Source organism: Bos mutus, chromosome 15 (assembly GCF_027580195.1).
Source record: "Bos mutus isolate GX-2022 chromosome 15, NWIPB_WYAK_1.1, whole genome shotgun sequence".
Taxonomy (NCBI): Eukaryota; Metazoa; Chordata; class Mammalia; order Artiodactyla; family Bovidae; genus Bos; species Bos mutus.
Genome location: NC_091631.1, coordinates 68,027,505 through 68,040,120, shown reverse-complemented (window position 1 = coordinate 68,040,120; position 12,616 = coordinate 68,027,505). Strand labels below are relative to the sequence as shown.

General features: G+C 35.6%; 1 pseudogene; it reads left to right on the top strand.

The window, feature by feature from the left end:
* Positions 1-8,984: 8,984 nt before the first annotated feature.
* LOC102273319 (tRNA (guanine(37)-N1)-methyltransferase pseudogene) lies at positions 8,985-10,657 on the top strand (annotated as a pseudogene).
* Positions 10,658-12,616: the final 1,959 nt, after the last annotated feature.

Genomic DNA, 12,616 nt, shown 5'->3' with positions numbered 1-12,616 from the left:
TTCAAAATGCAATGCAATGCAATGGGTGTGGAGAAAAGGGAACCCTCTTACACTGTTGGTGGGAATGCAAACTAGTACAGCCACTATGGAGAACAGTGTGGAGATTCCTTAAAAAACTGGAAATAGAACTGCCTTATGATCCAGCAATCCCACTGCTGGGCATACACACTGAGGAAACCAGAAGGGAAAGAGACACGTGTACCCCAATGTTCATCACAGCACTGTTTATAATAGCCAGGACATGGAAGCAACCTAGATGTCCATCAGCAGATGAATGGATAAGAAAGAGGTGGTACATACACACAATGGAGTATTACTCAGCCATTAAAAAGAATACATTTGAATCAGTTTTAATGAGGTGGATGAAAATGGAGCCTATTATACAGAGTGAAGTAAGCCGGAAGGAAAAACATAAATACAGTATACTAACGCATATATATGGAATTTAGAAAGATGGTAACAATAACCCAGTGTACGAGACAGCAAAAGAGACACTGATGTATAAAACAGTCTTATGGACTCTGTGGGAGAGGGAGAGGGTGGGAAGATTTGGGAGAATGACATTGAAACATGTAAAATATCATGTAAGAAACGAGTTACCAGTCCAGGTTCGATGCACGATACTGGATGCTTGGGGCTAGTGCACTGGGACGACCCAGAGGGATGGTATGGGGAGGGAGGAGGGAGGAGGGTTCGGGATGGGGAGCACATGTATACCTGTGGTGGATTCATTTCGATATTTGGCAAAACTAATACAATTATGTAAAGTTTGGAAATAAAATTAATTAAAAAAAAATGCAATGGGCTTGCCCAGTATTACTACTGAGGACTGAGTGAAAATAAGACTCATCCATGAAACTGTTTCCAAAGCTAAGGTTTTGGAGACAATGCAATGAGTTCTCTCTATGTGCACACAAATGCCATATATAAACTGTAATGGTCATTTCTGTCAATTAGTCAGATTCAGTCTACCTCTTGTCTTACTTTTCTTTGTTTGATAAGTATTTAAGTAGAGTAATAATGTTTAACTATGAAATGATGCCTATTTTTTCTTCTGGCCAGTGTCCCTTTTGATATTTTTAAAGTAATTTTAGGTTTAAAACCATGTAATGATCTTGTCCTAGGTTGCACAGTTGAGAAAGATAAAGAGGAAGAGGTAAACTAATAACAGATTCTAAAAAATAAAAAAATAAAATAAAATAAATTTTAAGGGTAGGTTCTTGACTTTTGGTTATTTTGAGCAGCAATAAATTTGCAAAGGAAAATTTGGTTATGAACCAAATGGTGCTTGATTTATAAACAAAAATTCTAGAGTAAAACAGAATATAAATATAGATACAGGAGTTCAAAAAGAATAGCAATGCCCAGCCTCCATTTGGCCAAATGTGTATTTTTTTTTTTTTACTTCTATTAAGGTATAGAAAATCAATATTGACAATTTTGCTAAGAACGTATTTTTATTTTGTTAACTTGTATTAGGTATGAGTTATTTGAAGTCACTCTACTAAGGTGTAAGCCATCTCGAATACCTAGTTGTAAAAACTGAATATGAAATATTAAGTCATGTTCACTGTGTTCATCACTTCATGTCCATTAACTCAAGACTCACAGTAATATAAGATAGACAGCATTATTGTCTGAAGTTTAAAATAAGAATAACTGGCATTTAATATTTCATGTCCAGAGTTGGACATGACTGACTGAAGTGACTTATCACACCAGGACACATACAGAAATATAAATGGAAAGAGAGGAAGTATAATTTTCATATCTATGTTATTTTATTTTCTTATGAGCTGTAAGATGGACCTATATAGTTTACATAGCTGTAGTTCATTTGTTTTTATTGCTAGATAGTGTTTCTTGTATAAACATCACACAATTTATTCATTTGTTGTGTTATTGATAAGTAATGTCCTCATTCTTTTTAAGTTTTTCATTATTATTATTATTGCTGTAAACGTGCATACATTTTTTAAGAACAAACCTAGGAGTTAATATCACTTTTTAATGTTGGTCATGTGCTCAGTGTTTAGTGGTATATGTTTGGGGTTTAAATTTTTATTTTTCTAATTATTATTAAAGTTGAGCACTTTTTCATAGGACAGTTGGAAATCTTCTTATAAAATGTCTTTTCAAGTTATTTGGAAATTTTGGGACAAGTTTCTTATTTTTAATAATAAATTATATAATCTAATTCAAGTACTTTCCTTGATATATTTTTTTAAAAGTAAATATTCCCAAAGAGTTCAGAAACACTTTGCTAATGTTTAGCAAATATTTTGTTATGCTGTTAAAGTAAAATTACTCCTATTGGGCTAAAATTTTAGATTACATCAACTCTAATCAGTTTGGAAAGGATCGCATCATTTTAATATTGAGTCATCTAATAAATAAATAAATCACAAAAAGTTTATGAATTAATTTTAATCTTTCAACTATGAGTGTATGTCATGCTACTTTTTGTTGATGCTTAGATATTGATAAAAATCTTGGTAGTGGCCATACTAAATCACTAGCATTGCTTGATTGACAAAAGCGTAGTCTGATTTTTAGTCATACAGAAATTCAGTAATTCAGTCTTTACTATGTTCTTATTTTTAAATTAATATAGCTTTTGTTAAAATAATCTCTATCGGCCAAAAATCTGATATATATTTTATTTAAGTATATCATCTCTATGACTTTAATGTGATCCTTGCAAATAATTTTGAATCTTCATTCGATAACTTAGGCAATGCTGTATCTTCTTTATTTCCCAAAGGGAAAAGTAATTTTCTCACTAAAAATAATTTATCCTTTTTAAAATTTTACACTTAATAAGTGTTATTATATGATACTTTATATTTCTTTGGTACACAATTTAAAGTTTAAAAATTAGCAATAAAAGTAAAAATGTTATCTGAAATTAAATGACATGGAACAGGATTTAAAAGATTTTTTTAAATTATATTTTATTTTACAAGAAAGATACTCATCTTGGAGTTGCTTTGCAAATATTGGTCATACTTATAAAAATGAAATTCTCATAACTTTTGATAGGCTTTAGACAAAAGAACTTTGTATTATTTCAGTTGAGCAGTTACATATTACACACTGAGCAAAACACTATCAGATACTGTGAAGGAACTAGAGAGGTAAAACATAAAGGTCTGCTGTAATAGGCTTTTACTGAGATGACAAGAAATTAGGTAATTAAGAAAAGCTAATAAGGAGTCTCCCTTATGTGATATAAATTACTTGCAATTTTTCAATCTGCTTTTTCTTTCACCATTTGCTATTTAGATGAAATGGCAACTGGTAACACTTATTACCATATAGTTGTATCATATTCTTCTCCAGAACTATACTCCAAATCAAAAAATTATAAAGTAAGCATCTGTCACTATTAACAAATGTTTCATTTCTAATAATGACATCTTAAACATCTAAATAGTTAATGAATCCTTAATTAACAATGATTTGTATTGCTTTCATATGGTTTAGAAGTGCATTTGGAAATACTATATAGATGGAATTAGATCTTTTAAAAAACTAATGACTGTCTCTCTAATTATAAATCTTAGAAATGATCCTAAGGATGTAATAAAACATGTGATCAAATATTTATGCTAAGTAATAATCATGGGAATGAAATTTATTTTAGTAAATACTGGCAATGCTCTGTAAGTCAATTATATATCAATACACTCTTGATTGGTCTATTATCTAGAAAATTCAACCAATACTAGAATATTGTGCAATTTTTAAGTTGATGGTTTGAAAGATAACTTATATATGAAATGTTTATGACGTAATTTTGAGTGTAAAAGCTATGAAAAAATGCATATACATTACTGTATTGCAGTTTGTGTGTTAGTGGGATGTGTGCATGTGTGCTTGCATGCTTGCTTCTGTGTGGTATGAGAGACACAGAGATAAAGCTGTCAAAAAATAAGTATAGTCTACTTACTCCTTTGGGGTTTATTAAGATGTGCCACTTGGATTCAGTACCCAGAATATCAGCTCACTCTTGCAGGAAAGAAAAACTAAAATGGCAAGATAAAACAATCGGTGATAAACTTGGTTGATTACAGCAATGACAGACAATTGGCTTTATTTTCTTGGTTGAACATCCTGTGATGTACAGAAGAAAGAATAAGGATATTAGATCAGCTTAAGTCAGTCTTTTCTCTAGTTTGTTTCTTTGACAGGGAGGCACAGGTTTCTTGTGGGTTAACTCAGCACCTCAGAAAGTGTTTGAATAAGACTAGACTTTTTGCCTTAACTCAGAGACCTCAGTAGCAAAAGTTATGGAGTGTGGCCCAAGGAGAAAAGGAATTCAAATAAATCACCCATGTCAGAGAAATATGGTATTCAGAAGACACTTGTATGACCCTCTGAAGGATTAGATGTTCTTTTTTTTTTTTTCTCCTACACAGGTTCACATAAAGTTAGTTTATTAATGACTACAATTTGAAGCCAGCCATTTTGATCCAGTATTTAAATAACAAGCTGTTTAATATTAAAGCAGAAGATACTGCCACAATGTGACAGAAATACAGCTTTACCCATAAACCTTTCACACAATTATACATTAAATGCTATTTTTATTTAAGCAAGGCACCCCTACTTGTTCTAAAATATGGGATGTGCTACCCCACTGAAAAAGCAAATGAGGAGACAAGATTTTTTTCCTACCTAGAGCTGGTTTAAATTCAAGTGAAGCCATTAATGTCCTTACAAGTCAGGACTGTTATGACATGTCACTTCACAGTTCTTAGACTTAGATGTTCTTTTAACATGTTTGTATTCATTTCTGAGCCTTTCTTTAATTTCTGACCCAAGAAGAGGTTCATGGTTCACCTTTGTAACTCTCCTGCAGCAGTCATGGAATCCATACATTTTCTCAACAAGTCCTACTTATTTTGAAATGAATGGTATTTAGAAACCAATATTAAGATGGAGGGATTCTAGATATCTTAGTTTTTTAAAGCTACTATACTAAAAATAGGGAAGATCCCTTGGAGGAGGAAATTGTAACCCACTCTAGTATTCCTGCTTGGAACCTGGTGGACTATATATCATGGGGCAAAGAATTGGACACAACTGAGCTTGCACTCACATATGACAACAATAGCAAAAATACCATAGACTGGGTAGTTTAAACAAAAAGAGAAATTTTTTCTCACAGTTCTGGATCCTGGGAAGTACAAGATTACGGTGCCAACAGAATCTGTGTCTGATAAGGTTCTGCTTCATGGTTCATAGATGGCCAGCTTCTTACTGTAACCTCACATGGTGGCTCCCAGGGACCTGTGTTAATGGGCATTAATCCTGTTCATGAGGATGCCACCCTTATGAGCTAGTTACCGCCTAAAGCATGGGTCCCCAAACCCTGAGCGATAGACTGGTAGCTGTCCATGGCCTGTTAGAAACTGGTTGCACAGCAAGAGTTGAGTAGCCAGTGGGTGAGTTAAGCTTCATCTGTATTTACAGCTGTTTCCTATCACTTGTCTGAGCTCCACCTCCTATCACATCAGTGGTGATATTAGATTTTCATAGGATTGTGAACTCCACTACCAGCTGCACTTGAGAGGAATCTAGGTTGTGAACTTCTTATGAAAATCATTCTGAAGCCATTCCCCTGTTCTCCTAGGCCTTAGTTGGTGGACAGTTGTCTTCAAAAAAATTTGTTTCTGGTGTCAAAAATGTTGGGGATCACTGTCCTGAAGGTCTCACTTCCAGATTCCATTGTACTGCGATTAGGTTTCAGCACACAAATTTGGTGGTAGACAAGCAGTCTACAGTACTAGGTATGCTGGTTTGTTATCATTATGTCTTGGTGTTTTCAACAGACAAAGCTAGGGATTGTGTTTCTATAGGTAATAAAGTATAATATATATTTAATATATACCATGCATATGATAATTTTGACATTGGGTTTCTCAGGTGGTGCTAGTGGTAAACAACCTCCCTGCCAGTGCAGGAGTTCTAAGAGATGTGAGTTTAATTCCTGGGTTAGGAAGATCCCCTGGAGGAGTGCATGGCAACCCACTCCATTACTCTTGCCTGGAAATCCCCATGGACAGAGGAGCCTGGCATACTAGTCTATGTGGTGGCAAAGAGTTGGACATGATTAGCACACACACACAATTTGGATATTTGAGGTTTTATTTTATATATATATATATAAAAAATTTGGAATTTGAGGTTTTATTATAAATTCATAATTTATAGATTTATATTGAAATCTCAAATTCCATCCCAATACCAAAAGGCTTTCCCTTGTAATTCTCCCATTACACTTTGTATCTCTTTCTCCCTTATTTGCTTCCTTGGTGGCTCAGATGTTAAAGAATTTGCCTGCAATGCAGTATACACAGGTTTGATCCCTAAGTTGAGAAGATCCTCTGAAGAAGGAAATGGATGCCCACTCCAGTGTTCGTGCCAGGAGAATCCCATGGACAGAGAAGCCTGGTGGGCAATAGTTCATAGGGTCGCAAAGAGATGGACACAACTAACACTTTCACTTTTCTCCCATGTTTAGAATTCTGGCTGTCAGCTCTACCAGTGTATTTACTCATTTACTCAGTACCACAATATATATGAAAGTTATGAAATTGATAAATACATACATTTAAAATTTTTGAAACTACTAAGTAATGTTCAAATTTCATTGTAGCTCTTTCAAACTTCTACAAGCAGTGTATGTATTTACTTGGATTATTGAAAATTATTTGATTAGCTATACTTTTTCCTTCTCAGGTATTTGTCATTAATTTGGTACAGGCACACCTTGGAGACATTGCAGATTCAGTTCCAGTCTACTGCAACAAATGAAAGTTGTAGTAAAGCAAGTCACATACATTTTTTGATTTCCTAGTATATAAAAAAGTTGTTTATACATCAATCCATTAAATATGAAATAACAATATATGTTTAAAAGAATGTACATAATTAAAAATCTTATTGCTAAAAATGTTAACTAACATCTGAGTCTTCAAGGAGTTAAAACATTTTGTTGGAGGAAGGTCTTGTCTTGATGTTGATGACTGCTATCTGATCAGAGTGGTGTTGCTGAAGTTGGGGTGGTTCTGGCAATTTCTTAAAATTAGACAGAGTTGTCACAGTGATTGATCCTTCCTTTTACAGAGGATTTTTTCTGTAATATGCAATGCTGTTTGATAGCATTTTACCCACAGTGGAATTTCTTTCAGAATTGGAGTCATCTCTTCAAACTTTGTCACTTCTTTATCAATTAAATGTATGTAGTATTCTCAATCCTGTTGTCATTTCAATGATCTTCACAGAATCTTCACCAGCAGTAGTTTTCATCTCAAAAAATCACTTTATTTCCTCATGCATATGAAGCACATTCTCATCCCTTCAAGTATTTCTTATGAGATTGTGCAACTCACACACCTTTTGGATTTATTTCTTATCCCACTTCTCGTGCTATTTCCACTGAATCTGCAGTTACTTTCTCCACTGAAGTTTTGAACCCCTCCAAATCATCAAGATTGGAATCAACTTCTTCAAAGCTCATTTTAATATTTATATTTGACCTCTTCCTCTGAATCACAAATATTTTTAAGGGTATCTAGGATGATGAATCTTTACCATTTAATTTAATTTGTCCGGATCTATTAGATAAATCACTATATCTGTGGCAGCTATAGCCTTATGAAATGTAACCCTTGAAATTAAAACTTTGAAATTTGATCTTAATTCTTGATCCATGAGTTGCAAATGAATTTATGTCAGTGGGCATGAAAGGAACATGAATCTTATTGCACATCTCCATCAGAATTCTTGGTTTACCAGGTACACTGTCAATGAACAGTATTACTTTGAAAGGATTTTTATTATTATTTTTTTATTAGTTCTTTACAGTGGGCTTAAACTATTCAGTAAGCCATGTTGTGAACAGATGTGTTGTAATCCAGGCTTTGCTTTTCCATTTGCAGAGCATAGGAGAGTAAATCTAGCATAATTCTTAAGGATCATAAGATTTTCTAGATGGTAAAAGAGCATCAGCCTCATCTTTAAGTCATCAATTACATCAGGCCCTAAAAAGAGTGTCACTCTGTTCTGTGAAATGTTTAAGCCAGGCACTGACTTCTCTTTACTAGCTATGAGCGTCTTAGATGGCATCCTCTTTCAATATAAATCTGCTTTGTCTGCACTAAAAATCTGCTGTTTAGTATGCATGCTATGCTAAATCTCTTCAGTCATGTCCGACTCTGTGCGATCCCATAGATGGCAGCCCACCAGGCTCCCCTGTCCCTGGGATTCTCCAGGCAAGAACACTGGAGTGGGTTGCCATTTCCTTCTCTGCTGTTTAGTATAGCAACTTCATTTATTATTTTATCTAGATCTTCTGGATAACTTGCTGCAGTTCTACATCAGCACTTGCTGCTTCACATTGCACAAGATATTATGGAAATAACTTTTTTCCTTAAACCTCATGAATAAACATCTTCTAGCTTCAAACTTTTCTTCTGTACCTTCCTCACATCTCTCAGCCTTCACAGAATTGAAGAAAGTTAGTGCCTTGCTCTGGATTCACTTTTGGTTTAAGGAAATGTTTTGATGGATTTGATCCTACATCCAGACCACTAAAATGTCTCCATTTCAACAATCCATTTCCTTGTCTTACCATTCACATGTGTACACTGGGGTAGCACTTTTAATTTTACTCAAGAATTCTTCTTTTGTATTCACACCTTGGCTAATTTTTAGGCACAAGATGCTTACCCAGGCCTATCTCAACTTTCTGCAAGCCTTTCTCACTAAGCTTAATCAAGTCTACCTTTGTAGCCCTTTTTGACCTTCTTCATCCAATTCCCCTTCCTTCACCCTCTGTCTCTGGTAATGAAAAATCTGATCTCTTTTTCCATGAGTTTGTTTGTATGCCTTGTTGTTTGTCTTGAAGTATAATTGACCTACCACACTGTATTAGTTCTTATTATACAACATGAAGATCCGAGCTGTACCAGAGAATGAGGAGCTTATTGAAGCAATGTGGATTCTTAAGAAGACTTCTCAAAGTGGAAAGCTGAAGAATGACTGAGTAAGCATCACTGATTCTACCCCCTTGGGCATCACTGATACAGAAGCTTAGCAGAGCACCTGGTATTTTCTTGTTGGATCAAAGAGAAAGATTCTCAACCATGCCTGAAATAGAAACAAATCACAGAGACACTGAATTGTTTTCCCCACCCTCTGGTGTTCAAGGAATGACAGAACCTGATAGAACAGCTTTTAAAAAGACAGACGTCATCCCTGAGCTTAAAGAGAGGAAAGAAATACTCAATAAAGTGTTGTGATCCCTTGAAAGGACAACACTGCAGGATCCAGGCCTAAAATGTGTGATTGAAGATCCAGAAGATGAAGAAGGTAGACTATTTATGTTGGATCCCTATAAAATGTTTACCACTGATTCCTTTGAGGAAGAATAACTCAGTATTTTAAAGCATCTTAATGTCAATCCACAGATATTAAAATATAATTTGGAACTAGCTTATGGAAACTTTAAATCTGAAGAAATCTTGAGAGCTGTGCTTCCTGAAGATCAAGATGTGACCTCAGGGTTTAGCAGAGTTGGGCACACTGCCCACCTGAAACTTTGAGTTCACCAACCACCTTACAAGCATTTAATTGGCCAAGTTATGATTGGCAAAAATCCAGGAATCACATCAGCAGTAAATAAAATCAATAATATTGATAATACTGGAGAGGAGAATATGGTGACCAAGGTTTGAGAAAACAATTACACCTATGAATTTGATTTTTCAAAAGTCTACTGGAATCCTTGTCTCTCCACAGAACGCAACATATTACAGAACTTCTCAAATCTGGGGATGTCCTATTTGATGTTTTTGCTAGGACTGGGCCGTTGGCCATTCCAGCAGCAAAGAAAAACTTCACTGTGTTTGCTAGTGATGTCAATCCTGAATCCTATAAATGGCTACTGCACAATTGTAAATTAGTTAAAATGGACCAAATGGTAAAAGTCTTTAAGTTGGATGGGAAAAATTTCCTGCAAGGACCAATTAGAGAAGAGTTAATACAGCAGCTGGGTCCACTGTCAAAAGGAAGAAAACACTCTGTGTGCATTGTCATGAACTTGACAGCAAAGGCTATTGAGTTTCTCACCACTTTTAAAGCACTCTGAGATGGCAGCCATGTGGCAGTGAGCTCCTTCCTATTGTGCACTGTTACAGCTTTAGCTAATCCAGATAAGGAGGTTCAGCAACAAGCTGAAACTGTATTAGGCATCTCCTAGGAAGCATGCAGTTCAGTTCACTTAGTAAAAAATGTGGCCCCTAATAACAAAGCGTTATGCATCACTTTTCAGATTCCTGCTGCTATACTTTACAAGAACGAGATTGTAAATCAGGACAATCATAAAGATCCACCTTTTAAATGCACAAATTGCTTCAGTCACTTAATTGGAAATAGTTTTTCCATCTCCCCACTAGACCTTTGTGATAGGGAACTATTAAACACTTTTATTTTACCCTCGCTGGCTTCCCATACATACAGCATGGTGTTATTTTCTATGCACTGTCTAAATGACCACCAACATAAGCCTAGTTATGTTATGTCACCACAAAGATATTATTACTTCATTCTGGACTATATTCTCCACATTATTGTTTTATACTTGTGACTTATTTGTTTTGCAGTGGAAATCGATACCTCTTAATGTCCCTTGCTTATTTCTTTCCTCGCTCCCACCAAGCACCATGGTAACCACATGTTTTTTTCTCTGTATCTACAACTGCTTCTATTTTGTTATGTCTCTTCAGTTTTTTGTCATTTAGATTGCACATTCATTTCCTCAGTTTAGTTCAGTTGCTCAGTCGTGTCACTCTTTGTGACCCCATGAACAGCAGCATGCCAGGCCTCCTTGTCCTTCACCAACTCCTGGAGTCCACCCAAACCCATGTCCATTGAGTTGGTGATGCCATCCAACCATCTTATCCTCTGTCATCCCCTTCTCCTGCCCTCAATCTTTCCCAACATCAGGGTCTTTTCAAATGAGTCAGCTCTCTGCATCAGGTGGCCAAAGTATTGGAGTTTCAGCTTTTAGCATCATTCCTTCCAATGAACACCCAGGAATGATCTCCTTTAGGATGGACTGGTTGGATCTCCTTGCAGTCCAAGGGACTCTCAAGAGTCTTCTCCAACACCATAGTTCATTTCCTCCTTTAGCTAAATAACTAAGAGGGTGATTGCTGGACTATATTGTAAGAGTATGCTTTGTTTTGTGCATGAGCTCTTTGTGACCCCATGGGCTGTGTAGCCCACCAGACTCTTCTGTCCATGGAATTTTCCAGGCAAGAATGGTGGAGTGGGTTGCCATTTCCTCCTCCAGGGGATCTTCTCAACCCAAGGATTGAACTCGAGTCTCTTGCATTGGCAGGTGAATTCTTTATCACCCTGCCACCTGTGAAGCCCATGTTTAGTTATGTAAGAAAATTCTAAAATATTATCCAAAGTGGATGTACCATTTTTGTATTCCTACCAGCAATGGATGAACATTTCTATTCTTCTTCACATTGCTTTCTTACTTAGCAATATATTCAGACAACCACCCCATATTAGCTTTTAGCAATTATTTTTCTTATCTATTTTAACAGGCTCATAATAGTTCACTGTATGTATGTACCATAGTTTACATTTATTTAGTTAAACTAGTGTTTGTGTGCATTTGTGTGCTTGTGTGAGTCCTGCATGGATACTTCCAAAGTGGGGCTTCCCTGATGGCTCAAACTGTAAAGGATCTACCTGCAATGCAGGGGACCTGGGTTTGATTCCTGGCTAAACCTAAAGCCAGGAAGTAGATCATAAAGACATTTATTTTGATATAGGATGAACCTGTTCACACACTCAAAGGCAACTTGAATCATGAAGTCATTCTAAGGATGTTTGTATATTTCCATTGGGTCTGACTCTATATTGCATCCTCTCCTATTGGAATATCTATAAGATCTGATACTATTCCTTATTCCATTTCAGTTCTTATTGGCCATTTTTACTCTAAGTAACTTATAATATTCTATATATAATTGAACATTGATGTTTCTGTAGATAATTCTGTTTCACAGAAATTATGTTGCTATTTTTCCTTTATATTTGTTGTTGGCAGAGCCTTTGGTCCTTGTATTGATTTATAGTGCTTAGCTGATGGCAAACAATTGGTTAGACTGCCCTGATATGCACAGCTTGCATTATCTCTGTAATTTGGAGCCCTTAGCATTAAGGCGATCATGTTCTTCCTTAAATTTTCTCTGTTTCTCTCTTTTTGCTATGCAAATGATAATCTCTATAATTTTAACCAGAAAAAGCTTTTAAATTATATTTGAGTGCTATCTGTTATCTTACAGAGTTTCCCTGGTGGCTCAGATGGTAAAGAATCTGCTAGCCATGAGGGAGATCTGGGTTCAGTCGCTTGGTTGGGAAGATCCCCTGGAAAATGAAATGGCAATCCAGTCCAATATTCTTGCCTGGAGAATACCATGGACAGATGAAGCTGGTGGGTTACCTTACATAAGAATTATTTTTGTACACTTTGGAAGGTGAGTTTAAGGTAGCGTAAGTCCTTCTCTTTTTATTTTGTATCTGA